The sequence below is a fragment of the Camelus ferus genome, chromosome 13 (genome assembly GCF_009834535.1).
Source record: "Camelus ferus isolate YT-003-E chromosome 13, BCGSAC_Cfer_1.0, whole genome shotgun sequence".
Classification (NCBI taxonomy): domain Eukaryota; kingdom Metazoa; phylum Chordata; class Mammalia; order Artiodactyla; family Camelidae; genus Camelus; species Camelus ferus.
In genome coordinates, this window is record NC_045708.1 from 45,043,705 (window position 1) to 45,061,299 (window position 17,595).

General features: G+C 40.8%; 1 protein-coding gene across 5 annotated transcripts in view; it reads left to right on the plus strand.

Annotated features, from left to right (window-relative positions):
- The window catches only part of NFIA (nuclear factor I A), a 340,770-nt gene that overhangs the window by 37,061 nt on the left and 286,114 nt on the right, over positions 1–17,595 (plus strand). The gene's annotated exons all lie outside the window — the stretch shown is intronic.

Genomic DNA, 17,595 nt, shown 5'->3' on the forward strand with positions numbered 1-17,595 from the left:
AGACTGTGAAAGTACAATGCGTTATCACAAACTGACCCTCCTCCCCCCAAAAATTCTAGGAGTAAAATATATAAGAAAGAAACCAGAAATTGATCTACATCTACAAAGTTATAGATTTAAAAAAAAAAGAATTTTAAAGGTTTTTCTTCTGGAATTAATTTTCTGTGAAAACGAAGACATTTTTCTACTCATCTGGAATCAGTTTTTACTCCATTAGCAGGAAATGGTGAGTATACATTCAACACAAATAGAGTTCGCTTTATGAGGCAAAGAATTTGCACTCCATAAGTAGATATGTATAATAAAAGGCTCTTTCTGCTATTCTTAAATAGCATTGTGAAGGAAATTATAGCAGTAGATACCATCATTCAGGTAACTTTCAATGGTGTGATTTTCCCCCCTGCCATAAATCCAAAGAAAGGAGAATTTTTAGTGTAACCTGTTGGGAAATATTTTAACACAGCCTTTAGTATAATGGTAAAATGAAATGTTCGCTAGCTGGGCCTTGGTGGTGATAGCATGTGGGGCTGGGGCAGGACTCTCTTTTCCATTTTCTTTTGATCTTAAAGTTACATAACTGTGCATTCGGCTCAACTTGTGCTATTGCAGCAGGAAGATGTGTAGGTGGAAAGATATTCTCAAGGAGGCTAAAGCTACCTTCCCTGACAAGAAGAAATTCAAGTGAACAAATAAAAATAGATTCAAAGAATCACAGAATGTTATAGCTGTAAGGGACCTGAGGTTTCATTTAACACCAATTTAAACTTCAAGGTACCAGATAAAATTCATATTCTGGGCATATGAATGGGACTCTGTATGTAAAAGTTAAATTTATTAATGTGTCCACTTGTTTACCATGATGTATTAGTGGCTTTTTAAAAAATATTTCTAATGGGGGCATTCTGTGTTGTCACTTCTTTTTATTTGTCTGGATGCTTGGATATGCCTGTTGGTCTACTACTGTCCTCACATGTGCAAACATACAAGGGAAAATGGCAATCCAGGATTGTAAAACGGAGAAAGAGTTATAGTGCAATAAGACTGGATTAATTGTGCTTTGGGCAGTCAAGCTGCCATAAGGGTCATATTTTAAAGTTTTAGACTACTTCGCGTGTATCCCAGAGTTTGTACAGGATTGTGGAGTGTCTCATTAGACATACAATCTGCCTGCAATTCCGACCTGACATACAAAATCGATGTCATTGAACTGGCATCTAGAAAGCGTTGGTAGCACTACAGATTTTATCACTCATTCCAAACATAGGAATTGCAAAACACCTTTCTTTAAATGTTTTCTCTTCATGGTGCAACTGGGGAGGGCCAAATTCCAGCCTTAAATAAATTTTCAACCTGACGGGGTGACAGAAATGACAGAGGAATAAAATTTTTGGTCAAGAAACCGAGGCCTAGACTGTATCTGGAATTAGACCGTGGCTTTGCGACTGTGCTTGCCGGGGCCCGTGTTCTGCTCAGTACACGCATCCTGGTAGCCAGGAGGAAGTGGAGAGTTCCACCTTTGGTTTCTTTTTCTAGAGAGATTCTCCTGGGACTCCTAGACGCTAATCAGTATTCTTTTGTTGATGATAATCTACTTAAATGATACGCTATCATCAGAATCCCTTGATGGAATTATCTTTGCTTGTTGCACAGTTCTTCCATCCTGGCTTCTAAACGTGTTTTTCTTTCTCTTAAATTATTTTTCTAATGGAAACTACATATAACTATGCAGGACAGAATGCATAGTTGTGGCAGGAAACCCACGTAGTAGGGCTGGTTTTGATACACAGTCCACCCTACTGGCAACTCCTTTGTAGGCGGCTTCATACGATAGTGCAGAGGGTATAGAAAGAAACCTCTGCTGTGATTTCTTTGGTTTATATACTTTGCATTGAAATTGTACTTTTTTTTTTTTTTTGGTTGGAATTTATCTGAGATGATTAGAGACATTTTGCAGAGTACTCAAATATAGGTGAAAGAATTTCAAGTTTGCTCATTTTGGCATAATTTTAAAACAAAAGTGTTACTGTTGGATCTGGGCATGTGATGGGTGAATGAGTGTTTCAATGAAATGACATAAGTCTGTATAATTTGGAGGGTAATGAAGCCTTAGAACAAGAATAAATCTGGAGCGATGGAAAGGCTCCATATCCTAGATGAATGCATGCTTCCTCTTAGGAGTCTGAAAAATAAAATTAAATTTTTATTTATATGAATCCACTGGGGTAAAAAGCTACATGGACTGGATTTATGATATATTTTAGAACAGGAATATTAGCCTTAACCTCTTTCTTCACATTGCATATGATATTTAATCCATCATCTTTGTTTTAAACAAACAATACGCAAGCTGTTGCTGGCACTGGTATAAAGCTGATGGTCCATCTGGAGAGCAGGAATACAGATCAGGAAAATAAGAGAATTGAAATTGGGTGCAAGGGCAGATTTGCATGTGCAAAACCTTTCTGTTTTACCAGCTTCTTATCAAATTATTTAATACGAGGCAAAACAGATCCCTTTTTCTTGAGTCTGAGTGCCTTCCTGGAAGAAGAGTTGCTTCAGTGCTGAAAGGACAGTCGGGATTCGAGAGACAGTAACGTACTAAGCCATTCCTGTTGCCTTTCTTAGCGTGGGAGAGCCCCGGTGGGGATTTAGTTCTTCTTCTAGCCCTATGACCTCTGGCCAGTCATTTTAGCTCCTTGGCCTTCAGTGTCCTTTGATCCAACTGAATTCAGCAACCGTTTATTGAGGCAACTGTGAGAATGTTCCCTGAGCCAACCATTATGTGTGGCGTAAGACTGGGCCCTACTCTCAAGAGGCTTAAGGTCTTGCAGTGGAGACAGACATTCCAACCGAACCGCGGAGAGTGCGTGTTGTACATGAAACACGGGCTCACAAAGGAAGGAGAGATTCCTTCTGTTTGGAACAGACAGGACGATTTGTATTAGGAACCCTTCATAAGGATTTTCCACTTTGACAGGCGAGGAGCGGCCATTCCAGGTATCAGAATGGTGAGCAGTTCAGAACAAATGATCCCCAGAGTTCAGATGATGCCCAGAGTTCTCTCCTGTTCCACATTAGTGTAGTGTTATCAATGTAAAATTCCTTGAATAGCTTTCCACTGATGAGTGATTCGCTGAAGAGTGTTTGTTGTCATGGTGGAAAGAAAATAATAATGAAAAAAAACCCCAATGATTTCCTTTAGTTATAAAATTGGGGCTGGATGGGAGCAGGCAGCCAGTTTTGTTTTGTTTTATTTTATTTATTTATTTTTTTCATTTTAATCATTGTTCCGCTTGAAAAATCCACCTGCGTGAAGAGGGGCAGACACTTGCGTAGAGGCCCCGGGCCTTCCCTCCAGGGTGGCAGCGGATAGAAGCCCCGCACCCTGGCCGGCGTCCACGAGAGGAGGGGGTCCAGGTGGCCGCGCCCCGACGTGTGTGTGCGGCGAGGCTGCCGGGCGCGGGGAGCTGGCGCCTCCCGGAGCAGCTGGGGCCCTGGGCCGCACCCCCTGCTTGGCTTCTCCCCGCGACGGGAGGGAGGCGTGGAGCCCCGGGCTTCTCTTCCTTTTTTAACTTTTCATTTCGTCTCTAACGGTTTTGAGTGGCGTATGAGGATTTCTTGACAAAAGAAAGAGCCCCTCTTTTTAAACTATTCAAACAAAGGCGCTTGTGTATACCCACCGGCTTAGGAATAGAACTGGAAGCCCCCCCCCCCCATCTTTTGTTGTTGTTTATGAACGGCCAATAATTTATTCACGTGTGACATTTGAGCTGGCATTTTTTCCCTTCCCTCCTAAGACGACTGTAGCTTCCGCTGTTGTCCTGTCCTGAAGCCAAGTCAGAACGGCCCTTTGCTCTTGTCCTCATTGGTGGCTGTATTTTCCCCTCTTGCCTTTTTCATTTAGACCTTACGGTGTGTCCTAGCCCTCCGACTGTTTTGAAAGGCTTTGATTAAAATATGCTGATAAAAGGATTTGATAACCACGTTAGGAACGACAGGGCTATCTGGAGAAGACCGAAGGATTTGGCAGCCTCACAAATTCTATTCAGAGCACACAAAGAGATCCTGGAACGTTTTATAGCGACTCGTGTTTGGGGAATGGTATGAACTCAGGTTACCTGCAGAATATGGTGTCATATGGAAACATTTAAGAGCTTATGGAAAATTCTTTGAAATGAAGTGGAATGAGCCAGCAAGCATATAATACCTAAGAAGAAAAATAAGAGCATTCATTCTGATTTTCAGGTGGCTGCTCAAGGAGGGAGAAGGACGCAAGTAAATCATTTTCAACCTCCTACACACAATGTAGAAGGTATCACCTAGGAACCAAAGCCTAGACTTGAAAGGATTTTAGAGGCCATCACGTCTAACGGCCCTCCTCTTTAAGAAGCTCCGCTGTGGTGCCCCCCACAGCCTCTGCTTAAATACTTCCAGAGGAAAGGAGGGAGTCGGGGTGTGCGGGTGAAGGTTGCAGGCACTCATGCTGAGTACCTAATATCTGCTGGATCCTGTAGTGGGCACTTTCTCACCACCTCGTTTGACTTATGTGTGAGTTTTACAACCTCCAGCTTCCAGATGAGGAAACTAAGTTATATAAATGTGAGGCGACTAGCCTTCGCTCATGTGTCTAGCTCAAGGCAAAACTGAAATTAGAACCTAGTCCCGTCCTCTGGCACCGAACTAACCTGCCTCTTGGGTTGAAGAAGAGCTTCCTTTCTCACAAGGCAGCCCTCTTCCGTCTTAATGCACATTGTTTGAAAACGCTGGCTTTTATTTAGCTGAAACCTGCCTCTTATTAACATCTCTCCTTGGTTCCACCTCAGGAACATCATGGAGTTGATGGAATTTCTTTCTTCATCCAGGTACGTTAACAACCACTGCTGCCGATGTGGTTTCTGCCATCTTGTACATAGTTGGTTTTTTTTTTTTAACAAACACACACACACACAGATGCGTGTCCTCTTGCTGACTGCAATCACCTTCCAACATATGGAGTTCTTTTTGAACTAGAAGTCTAGACTCAGAGAATATGAATTTTGGCAGATACCTTGGTTTCATTCTACCCTGCCTGATTCTTCAACCAGTTGTTAGTACGCCATCATTCAAGCCATTAATAAAACTAGTAAGCAGGACAAACAGGCTAGGTTAACCTGTGGTCTGTGTACTAGTTCCTGAAATTGCACGCAGAGTTTAGATGAGCTGTGAATTTTTCTGGGGAAGAGGGTTGGTAATGATTGTCAAGTTTTCAAAGGAACCCATTATCTTAAAAAGTTGAGAACTAATCAAAGTAGAGATCTTCCTCCAGGCTGAATTAACTAACCTCTTCAAGGAGGGCTTCCCAAGTGACCGTAAATTCACATAAGCATCATGTAAACCATATTACTTCGCTCAGGAGACATGGTAAATGGTCTCATCAGATGCCTGGCTAAAATTAAAGTTTGCAGTGTTAAAGAGTTTGCATTTATTTTTCATTTTTATTTGTTTCCAGTGATAAACCTAAGTTTTTTTTATTTTAACATTTTTTATTGATTTATAATTATTTTACAATGTTGTGTCAAATTCCAGTGTTCAGCACAATTTTTCAGTCATACATGGTCATATACACACCCACTGTCACATTAAACCTGAGTATTAATCACCAAAACCTCACCCTTTACTCTGCAGGAACCTTGAAAACAGGTGGGATATTGAGGGATATCCTGTCTGCTCCCGCCACTTACCTGCTGTGGAGCAGGTGCTGGCGTCCTGGGTATCCTGGGAGCTCCCCAACGGCAGGGGCCCCTGCATGACCTTGACCCCCCAGCACTGACCCCAGCGTCTGGCACATCCTAGACTCTGGAGGTTTCTGAATTGAATGGAATGATTGAGGTGAAACTGCCTGCTACTTAGTGTTTCAGTTTTGGGTTGTTTATTTTAGTCAACCTTATTTCATGTGCCTTTATTTTGGGTGAATGGTATAAAAATGCAATTGTACCGAGCACCTAATTAATTTAATAAATAATGAAGAGGAAGAATAATGGACCATAATGAGTTGTGATCCACAGGGAAGTGAAGAGCCCAGTTAAAAATGATGAGCTTTATTATGTGTGAAATAAAAAATATGTAGCCGAAGGGAAAGTGTTGACTAACATAACCCCCTCATATGTTGTTGTTTAAAATGGGCATTGGCCTGCATGAAATGGAAATGGATAGTTTTCTATACATAAAAAGAGAGTTTTAAACATCTAGACCTTAGGGAGGTTAGTTAATACAATCCCTTATACTTCATAGATAAGGGAGCTCAGGTCCTGATAGTAAAGTGACTTTCCTAAGGTCACAAACTCAAAACAGGAGTGCTCTTTCCACCACTGTTTGGTAGTGCCTGCCTACCTCGTGCTTTTTTTTTTTTTTTTTTTTTTAATCTTCTAAATGTTAAAAGGACATTTCTAGATAATGTGAAGTAGCCCAGTTGCCCCAGGAGTAGTTAAGTATATGCAGATCCATGTTATCTTGTGGAGTAACAGCAAACATCCACACAACTTGGTTTTAAAGGACGTTTCCTTTGCAAGTGAAATATACCCACAGGAAAACGACAGTCATGTTTTTCATGTGAAGTTGTGAGTTCTCTTATATTTCACATTGGGGACATCTTCCAAAGGGAGTTTAGAAAGAGGGCAATATGTCAAAGACATCTAATAAAGCTAGGGATGTTGAGAGACATTCAGAGCCCAGCTGTACCTACTTACAGACTGTCTCTTGGGGACCCCATTAGAGTTAGAATCTTGGCTTGGTAGACAAGGGAATGGACCCAGTGTAATGGTTCTTAAAGTGTTATGATGAGCCTTCCTTGACTCTTCTCCAAAAAGTCAAAGTCAGTGTCTTTGATTCAAGCATAATTGTCTTTTCTCACCAGCCTGGATGCTAAGCTTTTCTTCTGCTCCTAGAATGACTTATTCAGTAGTTACTTCTACTTTGTAATAAAATGGTTCTGGTTGTTGAGGTAGGAAGAAGAAGACAGACCAACCCATTTTCCAGCTTGCTTGGGCTACATTAAAGTTGTCTTTCAGACTGCTAGTAAAATAAGAAAGATTTGTGGTTTTTACGGCATCCAAGATGCCAAATGTACGCTGAAGACAGATGTTCCCTTACTCCTTTAGAGTAATGGACAAGGATACATACCCATTGCCCTGTGACTTTCAGATCTCCTGTAACCTTAAACAAAATGGGCGAAGTTGCTGCTTGTACCCAAGGGAAGAGAAAGTTAATGAATAGAAAAGACAGAATTTACTTAGGAAAACAGTGGAATTAAGCTCTGGACAAAGCATGCATCAGTGATGCATAACATTTTTGTTAATTGGGTCTTAACAGGTTTCTGACTCACGTGGTAATCATTGTAGAAGTGGGTCATACTAGACCATGCCAGTGGCATATCCCGCAGCTACAGGAACACTTCCCTACTTGTGCCCGTACACCTGAGTTTCTGGAGCCGCACGTTTCTATAGCTTAATTTAGGTTCCACATACACTTCAGTGGTTAAACCTGAGCTAGACTCAAAGAGTTTGTTTCCATTAAGAAAATGAATCTTTTATGTGGACCAAGGTCAGGTTAGTTAATTTGTTTGCTTTTATTGGAATAACTTTTCCCATTCCAATTCATCACTTAATTTTAAGTGGTTCTACTAAAATACCATTAAAGTCCCTTACATTTCTCACAGACAAGGGCTATGACAGACTCATGCAATCTTTTTTTTTTTTTTTCTCCAAGGTACAAAGGTAGCTTTTCCGGTCATCAACCTAGTCTTCCTTGCCTGTAATTTCCCAACAATGAGGGAACATTTTATATAATAGCAGTGTGAACTCTAATTGCAAACAGACCAAATGGAGTTTTCATGAGCAACAAGATTAATTAAAATGTAAAAATGCACTCAATTGTGATAAACATTTCTTTTAAAAAACAATATGACTTTTTCCCCCTAAATGTTCCTTTTTCTGCCCACTTTACTCTCTCCCCTACTGATGCATTTTCCAGCAACTCAACGTCGACTCCTTTGCTAGTAAAGTAACAAAATGTGATGTTACCGTCCTAATTAGTGGTGACAAAAGATCAATTAATGTTATAATTAAAAACAGTGTCTAGATCTGTTGTTTGTGGTGAACAAATGTGACAATTACTTTGTTCACTGACATAGATGTGTTGAATTTCCTGCCTAGATTTTTAAGGGGATGCATTTTAGTGCTGATGTGCACATTTAACTGTGGACAGTAGGGACCAGGCAAGCATAGTAGGGAAAGAATAGGGCCCCTAATGTCTAAGCTAGAGCCATATTTTAACATACTTGACACCTTTCCTTGGTGCCTGGTGCTATATCAGCAGCTTGTACTCACTGAGTCTGGAGCCTCAAGCTTTTAATATTTTATCACTAAATGCTTAAGTGTTTATGTTGCAAAAAGAAAAGGAAAGAAAGATTCCCACTCGGACTCTCAGACACATGAACAGGGCAACAATATATGATAACTATGTCATCGGTGACTTGGGTTCCATGTATAGCAATCATTTTTAAGTTACTGGGGCAGAAGAGCGAGTAGGTGATTTTTGCAAATCTAGTTGGATTTTCTTCTGATACAGAGCAAGCTGTTTTTCATACATTGGAGCCTGGGAAAGCTATGTTACTGTAGAAGGAGGAACCGGTATCTCTTTTTCTGAGTTGTTGCCAAGCAGATGTAGACTTTTGGAATGTGCCCAGAAAACTTCTACAGCTGATACATTGGTGACTGGTTCCTACTTCTGGCTTTACTGGCACCTATTTAAATAGCAGAGGAACACATTTTGTGCTGGTAGGTCACAACATTATACATTTCTTCAGAAGCAATTGACTATAGGTGAGCCAGCTGATAGGAAGTAAACCCAACATGTTTTTCGAGAATTACAATGCAGATAGGACCAGCTTTGGTTGTATCCTTTTGGATACACACATAAAACCAAGAAAACTGGTCTAAAAACTTCCCTGAGAGATTCACGCTGAATGTCAAATAAGGAGATCACTTACTCTCATAAAACGGGTCATGCTCAGTGGCCCTACCTGATCAGCACTTGGTTTGATTTTAAATTCTTAGGTTAGCAGCTTCCAACATCATGGCTTGGTAATCTTTCCACAGTATTGCTGTTGTAAAGTTGTTAGACGTGGGGAACTAACAACATTGTCCCAAATTCACAAATTTATCCAAAAATGAGCCTTTTCTGTAACATCAGAGCAAAACAACAAAGGTCAATACCGTAATCTCAGGTAACTCGGTAGCAGCTGAAATGCTGTAAACCTCAGAGGTAGCGTGCCTGTGGCGTGGATGGAGAACGGAGGAAGCTAGTTGAACCCATTGACTAAGTCTGTTGCTGGCTAAAAAAGACAGTTAAACAAGGAGAGAAGGGAGGAACAAAGAAACTAAAATCTGTTCCTCTTTTAGAAAGAGTTGGGAGCTGAGGAGTAACACAACACGTTAGATGTATGTTAAAAACTTACAACAAATCATAGCTCATACTGAAGGATTACTGAAGTTGAGCACAGGGCTGAGGGTATAGATGTCAGATTCTCTTACACAATAGTGAGTCTTTTGTTTCAGAGTTCACTCTTGGCAAGAAACTCCTTACCACTGCGTTAATTTCCTGTCGATCTTTCATTCAGCAACAGAACTAGAGATGGAGAGCAGACACCCCCCACCCTAGGCTTTTTAAGATGGTGCTTTGTGTAGATTAAAAAGAAGAAAGAAAAAAGAACAAACTTTTTCCAAACAAGATGTCCATGTGCTTTCTTTAAGATCCCGTGTGTGTGCTTAAAATGGTCCTTAGAAAAAGCCCTCTCCATAATTTTGAACCTCTTCTTTTTCTAAAGACTTTTATAGCCATTTTTTTCCCCTTCTCAGCATGTGAACAAATGTGTAACTCGAATAGATGTTACTTTGCTATTTACTTAGACTGTTTTAAAAGGCTAGCTGTGTGGAGGAATGAAGAAGGAAGGGAGGCGGGAGTGGCTGGGGATCATTTGTTCTGTGTTGACCTAATAGTGCAGTTCTTAAAAAATAATAAATATTTATATGTGATCTTAATTTTTAATGAGTCTCATAAACTGGCTGGTATGGTAAAGTGTATGAAAAGCTGTATATATTAAACTACGCATATTGTAAATATGTGCATACATACACTGAATGTTTTAGGAGGCAAAGGACATTATTGGTCGTGTTCACTGTTGTTTTCCTAGTGTCTAGAATAGTGCTTGACACATAACTGGCACTCAATAAATACTTGTTGAGTTAAAAAAAAAAAGAATGCAAATAGGCAGCATTGTATAGTAGGATAGCATTGGATTAGAATTCAGAAGACTTCCGGCACTACTGTTAACAAAGTTAACGTTGCTTAATTTCTTCATGGAGTCACTTAATTTCTTTGTTCCTACATTTCTTAAAAACTGGAAATAATAGTACCTGCCCTCCTTGCCTTTGTGTTTTTGTTTTTGTTTTTAAATAATGACTAAATGGTATCTTAGGGGTACAAAAGTCCTTTGGAAACTACAGGGTGCGTTTAAGATATGTGTGTGTGTGTGTGTGTGTGTGTGTGTGTGTGTGTGTGTGTGTATACGTACAAAAAATCCTTTATCTCTTGCTTCTCAATTTCTTTTCTTAGGAAAATCAGATTATTTAAATCCCATTATGCACAGCTCTCCTCTGTTCTTCCTAAGCCTCTGTATTCCATTACCTTCAGTAAATCAGAAAAAGGTGGTGAGTCAGGCTAGAGTGGAAAGCAAGGTCTGCTGTTCTCTGATGTCTGTTTTACTCTGCAGAACTCTGAACTCTCAGCTGCATGTCTCTCATGAAGTTTCTTACCTGTTTCCACTATGCAAGATGTAACATATGATATGGAGTCTCTTAGATAGTTCAAGATCCTTCGGTGGCCAAGTTAAAATATTTATTAGTCGTTAATGTTGTAGATTGATAATCGTGAATTTAACCTGGAGTCTGCCTCAGATGAGTATCACGGAATTATTTTTAAAGGTATTTTTTTAAAAAGTACATGCATGTGTTAATAACATGTCCTGAAGCCACACACCTGGAAGGGAGAAGGTTAGAAACTAAAAAGTAAGTAGAATGGTATTAGTGAAGAGAAAAGAGATCCCATTTTCGAAACTCTTCAAGGCTTTACACTCATTCTCTACAGTTACTTTTTGGATTTGGATTCTTAAGTTTGAGTACTGAGTAACACTATAGGGTGGCCCTTCTTATCAACACATTGCCTTAAATTAGGAAGAACATGTGTAAGGCCGCAGTAGACTCGAATAGCATTGTAGACCTTTAGATTTGGAAGTAGACTGTAATACCATCGTAGAATAGATTTTAAAAGTCCAGCTACTCTCACTGGGTTCTTTGAAGAACTGAGGCCCACGTAACCCAGGCCTGGAAGCTTTTGGAAGGTCACGTGACCAGTTACTTTAGCTTCAGGACCTTAGCCGAAGTCTTCAGATTTCCAGATGCCTGCTCTTCCTTCCTTTTACCCAACTGTTTAATTTTCATAAAACTAAAACAGTGGGATAAACCCTACTTAGAAGAGCCTTCCAAAATATTGTAAAGGTTGAATGCTTTGGCATTACATGTGCTAATAACAGTCACTCAGGTTTGCTGAACCAGAAGCCTAACTTTCAGGTTAATGAGAGTGATATCTAATGTGCCATCATTGGCCCGACATGTCCATAGATCACACATTTTAAACCTGAAAGAATATAAGTAATCCTGCCCCCACCTCCTTTAAACGACAGGGGTTATTGACAACCCTCCACTGTCACTTGCATCCATGTGGCTTAAAATATATGCTGCCTATTGAAAGACTTGTTCAACTTAAACTCGGGAGATAAATTACACCATGTAATATGCCCGCGTTCGTCCATGCATTCTTTTTGGAAATCTGATCTTATTTATGTCTGCTTTTAACAGATAGACTAGGTTAAGTTATGTTAAACATGTTGTACTGAGGCTTGATTCACCGTGCTGCCGCCTGGCTTTCTTCCTTGATTAGCTTTAATCAAACTCTCCGCATTCCATGACCTTAATAAAGCTATTTTTCCTGACAAGTGAAGACTGTCTTAACAAGCACAGCTCATCTGTGCTGAAACTAAGGCTGAGTTAAGATGGGGTTTAGGTCCTCATTAAAGTCCACAGCATGGAGTATAAGAGGAAATGATGAAACGGTGCTCCCTGAAACATCTCTTCTTTAAATTTAATTAGACAAATTATACGCAAACCAGTAGATGCCCTGGGAAGGCAATCAACATTAGGGCTAATAAAAAGCTTGAATAGTGTAAAAGGGCTGGGGGGAGGTGCTGGAGAACCTTTCTAACACTTATGAGAGGTAAATTAACACCAATAGCTAAACATAGAAACTAGATGAATTTCAATATTGATTTAGAAATTAATTTTATGGTGCTGTTCTAAGTGCAAAAATGCAGTTTATACTTAAATCTTTCAAAGTTTGGCATGTGCATGCATATGCACCAAGTGTTTTATGATTGCTTTGTATATTAAGTATACATACATATACACTTTATATATGAAATATTTTATACACTGGGAGACAATTATGGTCCGACTTTGGAGTTTTTGAGAGACGTGGGTTCAGATTCTAAAAAGTTTCCTTATTTGCTTTGTGTGTGTGTGTGTGTGCAAGTTACTTAAGCTCTGTGAAATCCTATTTTATCACCTATAAAATAGGCAAAATAATTCTTTTCCTGAAAGTCTTCATAAGAATTAAATGAAATCTAATTGGATTATACATATAGAAAGTTTGGCATAATACCTGGCACATAATAGATGCTCAAAAATAGGTGCCCACATTTAAAAGAAACTTCTGTTAGTTAAGAGTGGTTTCAGGTGAGCTATTTTATAAATATGTGGGAATCGAATTATGAATGTAAATACTTTACACATAGTCTTACGGCTCATTTTAAGGGAAAGCGCTAGAGGACAGAAGCTCATAGATTTTGGAAAGAATGGTGACTCAAGCATAATAAGTGAACTGTTTGGAGCCTAGAGTAGGCAAATGGAGAGGCGCTTCAGAAAGTGGAAACATGTATTCAGTGCTGTGTGCTAAGCACCTTGTGTACCTTGTTATCTCATTTAATATATTTGAAGACAGCTCTGCAAGGTAGGTGTTACCGACCTAATTTTACGGAAAAGGAAAAAGAGTTTCAGAAAGATGAAGGGAGTCGTGTGTTACCGTGGTGGAAGTGAGTTCTTGCTCCGGGGGCAGCAGAATGGAAAACTAGTGAAGATGTGTGTATCACTTTTAAAATCAGATTTGCCGTGTAACCTGCTGCGATACACAGTTCTCTCTTTTCATCCTTGGGTGAATTCTCAATTCACTTACTTTGTGTTGGGTTTAGCCATCAGTTCCATTGGTTGTGGACTGTGGCTCTCGGCCCTGGCCGCCCTTTCAGCATCCCCTGCGACGGATCGGGCATTGGTGTTTTCTGAAGCTCCCCTGGCGACTCCAGGTGGGCGCCCAGGGCGTTCAGATGTGTCTTCCTCATCAGGCTTGGGTGTTTTGGTGTCCCCAGCTTTAGGACTGTCGGCAGTGATTTGTCAGAGTCAATTAGGCTCCTCTTGCTTGTTTAGAGGAAGAAATATGGAAGGCCTGAAACCTTCTCCAGTTGTGATATATGTTGCGTACACATTAACTAGCAGGTAAAAATTAAATGTTCTCTTCTCATTGTGAGCTCATTTTCTCTTTTTTTTTTTCTGATTGAAAAAGGCAGAATTAAATGGAGTGAAGATTACGGCAGAAAAAAAAAAAAAAAAAAGAAAAGTGATTATGGCAACATTTCCCCCTCGAAAACAAAAGTGTGAGAGCATCCTTTCCTTTATTTTTAGTAAAAGAAAAATGATTTATAAAAGACACCAGCCTTTACGCCTGCTCCCATAGAGGTGGAAAGAGCCTCTGTGGTCAGACTGGTCTGTGGTCGAACCTGGGCTCTCGCTTTCTAATGAGGCATTAGTCATTTTAAACTCTCAGCATCTCAGTTTCCTAACCTGTAAAATAGAACTAATTCTTAACTCATTTAGCTACTCTGAGGATGAAACGAAGAAAAACAATTTGCAGAGGCTGGCCCCGAGCCTGAGCTGGGTGGCTCGTGGCGTCAGGGGACGCAAGTGTCTTTGGATCCTGGTCGGGTTGGGGGTTTTCCAAGAAGGCTGTGCGAGGCTTGTGGGTTCTGCAGAGCAACAAGGCCTGCGGCTGACTCCTACCTGGGGATGCTGCACTGAAAGACACCTTTTTCTTTCATCGAAGAGATTCCTGGGTATCTCTTTTACAGACCAGGAAGTCAGGAAAAAGTTAGGGTACTTCCCTGAAAGCGAGTCTGGGATGTTGGCAGCTGATGGGAGTCAGCTCTTCTCTAACTTGATATTTCGTAATATTCTCTCTCCTTTCAGTTCTGAGTCACTGGTGCCTGCCCTGGTGGCACTGCTCATGAACTCAGCCGGTTACTGGGAAGTGATCTCGTCTTTCCTCTTGCCTTGAGGCACAGCCACCTCTAAATTACCCCAAACGGATGTATCTCATTCTTCTTTAAAAGACTGTGTAATGAGCTTAACGATGAAGAAGTTCATTCTAATTTCTAACGTCGATAAGCATCAGGTTAAGCATATTTCTGCTCTTGCGTCTTCCAGAGAGATATCAAATGGTTTTCATACCTCTTACTTTACAAAGAAGACTGTGCTCTCTGCTAATGGGTTTGATTTGCAGGAAGTGTTGAGAACTCAGTGGAAAAGTAGCTCTCCCTGCACCTGCGTGACCTGGTGGAAATCCAGGCGTCAGGCTCCACCAAACTAAAGGACAACCAATAGTTGGTGATAGGAATGTCCAGAGAGGCGGAAGCCTTGGGACCACTCACTCCCTAAGCTTCAAATCCTTACATGACCCTGAGACAGCCAGGCAGTGGGGCTGCAAGGCTGAGATAAGTACTGAAAATTGGCCAGGGTACTTTTTTTCTTTTAAAAACACAGCTCCTTTCTTTACACTTTTCTGTACCTCTGCCCTGAAGGCTACACAGCCTGTTACAAACTGATAGCTAAGTAAATATAATCAACATTCTTTACTACTGCCTACAGAAAAGACCTAAGTAATTTACTGGCCTCCAGGATGTTGGTAAATATCTGGCTAGTTGTCTTGTTTGTTTGTTTTTGGTGTGGGTTTTTTTGGGGTGGATGGGTGGAGGAAGGCCAGTGTACAGGATCTAAAGTTATATGATAAAAATACACATTTTGTTCTCCAGAATAAGAAATACTTCATGGCAGACCTGCATGGGTCCATGGCTGATGACAAATTGTCTTGTCTAAATGTGCAGGTGCCTCCCCCACCCCCGTGGCTTTATGTATTTCCTGTAGGGAAAAATACTATTTATAAAGTAGCCGGGATAAGGAGAATCCAGTGATGAAAAGGGTAAGACGTTTTCAGACTGTTTTGGAAAGGAGCATGGGAAAGATCCTTCCAAAAGGCCATACCTCTGGGCATCCTGGCAAAGCTGGGGACAGAATTGGTAAGAAAGAAATGAAAATGGGATGAAAACCCTGAGGCGTGGAATGGGGCACCCTGAATGTAGAATGAGAGACTGCATTATACAAAGGAGGAAATGTAGTTTGACAGCAGTCCATGTGAAAACAGTCTAAGAGTGTAAGTTGACCACAAGATTAATCGAGGCCAGCAGCGTGACAGTGCCATTCCCAAAGCTGAGGCTGTGTTGGGCTGTGGTTTGACCACAGCTGGAATTTTTTTTTGCCCAGTTGCAGGCACAGAATGTTTAAGAGGAACGCCAACAAAGTGGAGACCCGGATGTGAACGGGTCAGGAAGCCACCGCATAGGAGGGGCAGGTGTGGAACGCGTGACTCTGAAGTCCGGAGAAGAGATTCCTTAGGATGACCTTAAGGACAAACTGAAGTATTTGTGTCCTGTAGGGTATTCTCTGTTGCTCTAGGAGACGGCGGTAGGGGTTAGGGCTTTCTCTGGAGCCTCACAGACACATGCCCCAAGAAAAAACGGAGACAAAAAACCTGGGGTAACATCTTGTGCTGCCTGACCCATTTTTCCAGCAAATCTGCTCATCTTCCTGTGCTTCAAAATGAGTGGCTGTCACCATTCTTCACCCTGTCATCCAGACCAGAAGCTGGGCATCATCTTTCACTCACCCTTTTCCCTTGGGGGTGCGGGTGGGCAGGGAACCACTGCTTGTAAAGTCAGCACCCAGGGTCCTGGGCTTCAGTTTATCTCCAATAACTTAATTGCTAATAGCTCTTGATAGGGAGGCAGTACAGTTAAACTCGATACTTTCTAAGGAGTTTTGAGCTATTTAGCTCTAAGCGATGCCAAAGGAAAAGAATACTGGCTACTTGCAGAAAAGGAAAAAATTCTGTATCCTTTTTTGGGGGCCAAGTTTAAGTTCCGTGTGGCTCAGCACATTGACATTGTATGTGACCGTCAATTCCTTCTGTTTCCTGATCTGCTTGTCTTGCCCTGTGACACTTCCACACCAAAATAGTTTCATTAATACTGCGATCATGCACAGGAGATAGTAGCTAACTGATGTAATTAATGAGTGTGGCAAAGGCTCTTGGTCTATTGCATGTGCAACTGTTTTTCCTGGTGGGAAGATACACTTTCTGCTGACATAATAGATCTGCAGAAATACTCGATCGCCAGATAATCTGCTGGGTGGTGATGAGGTGTTTGTGGTGATTCCATTTACTTAGGCAGAATGGTGGGATCTGTTACTCTGTTCTCCCAAAATGCAACCGGCTGAAGGTGCTAATTGTTCAACAGTTGGCACAGGAGAGAAGGCAATGCAGTTTTGGGCCTTGGTGAGGTTCTTTCCCTTTTCTTTTCTTTTCTTCTTCTTCTTTTTTTTTTTAATCTGTGCTTTTGGCATGCTAATGAATGCGCTTAGTCTCTGCAAGAAATTTCCGTTTAAGAAAGAATTTAAAAACACGAAGTGCTCAATCCATATCTCCTAAACAACTAAAAAGACTGCAATTTCAAATGAGAAATTATGTTGCGGAGAAGAAAAAAATTGTTTATTATGGCTCAAAATTTTAATCACCCAAGGGCTGTAAAGTTAAAAATAGACAATTCTGCCTTCTGTTTATGGTAAACTTGGCTGAGTCCCGGCAAATTTCAAAGCTGAACATACTGTATGTTATTTTTGCTTAATTTTAGATTCCACATTTTTAAATTATTTCTTACAAGAAGCATATTTCAGGACATAAACTTAGCCTGAAGAACGGTATTCTTGATTTCTGCCCATATTGAAACTCCTTTGAAAATAGTAAACTCTGGTTTTGGGATTTTCCTGTTCCCAAGAGTCCAAATGGGTACCTTTCTAAGTCTTTTACATTATGAATGAACACAGAACTATGAAACTGTAAAGGTTACTTTCTGCTGTCTGGCTCCTGACTTGTAATTTTAGTTTTCTTAACAGTGTAACTTGATGCAAAAACGCGAACTCTCACAAGGGGTCTCACGGAGGGAGGGGCACTCTGTCTTACCTTTAGTGTTTCAGACGTGGGGACCAAAGACACAGAGGCTCTTGG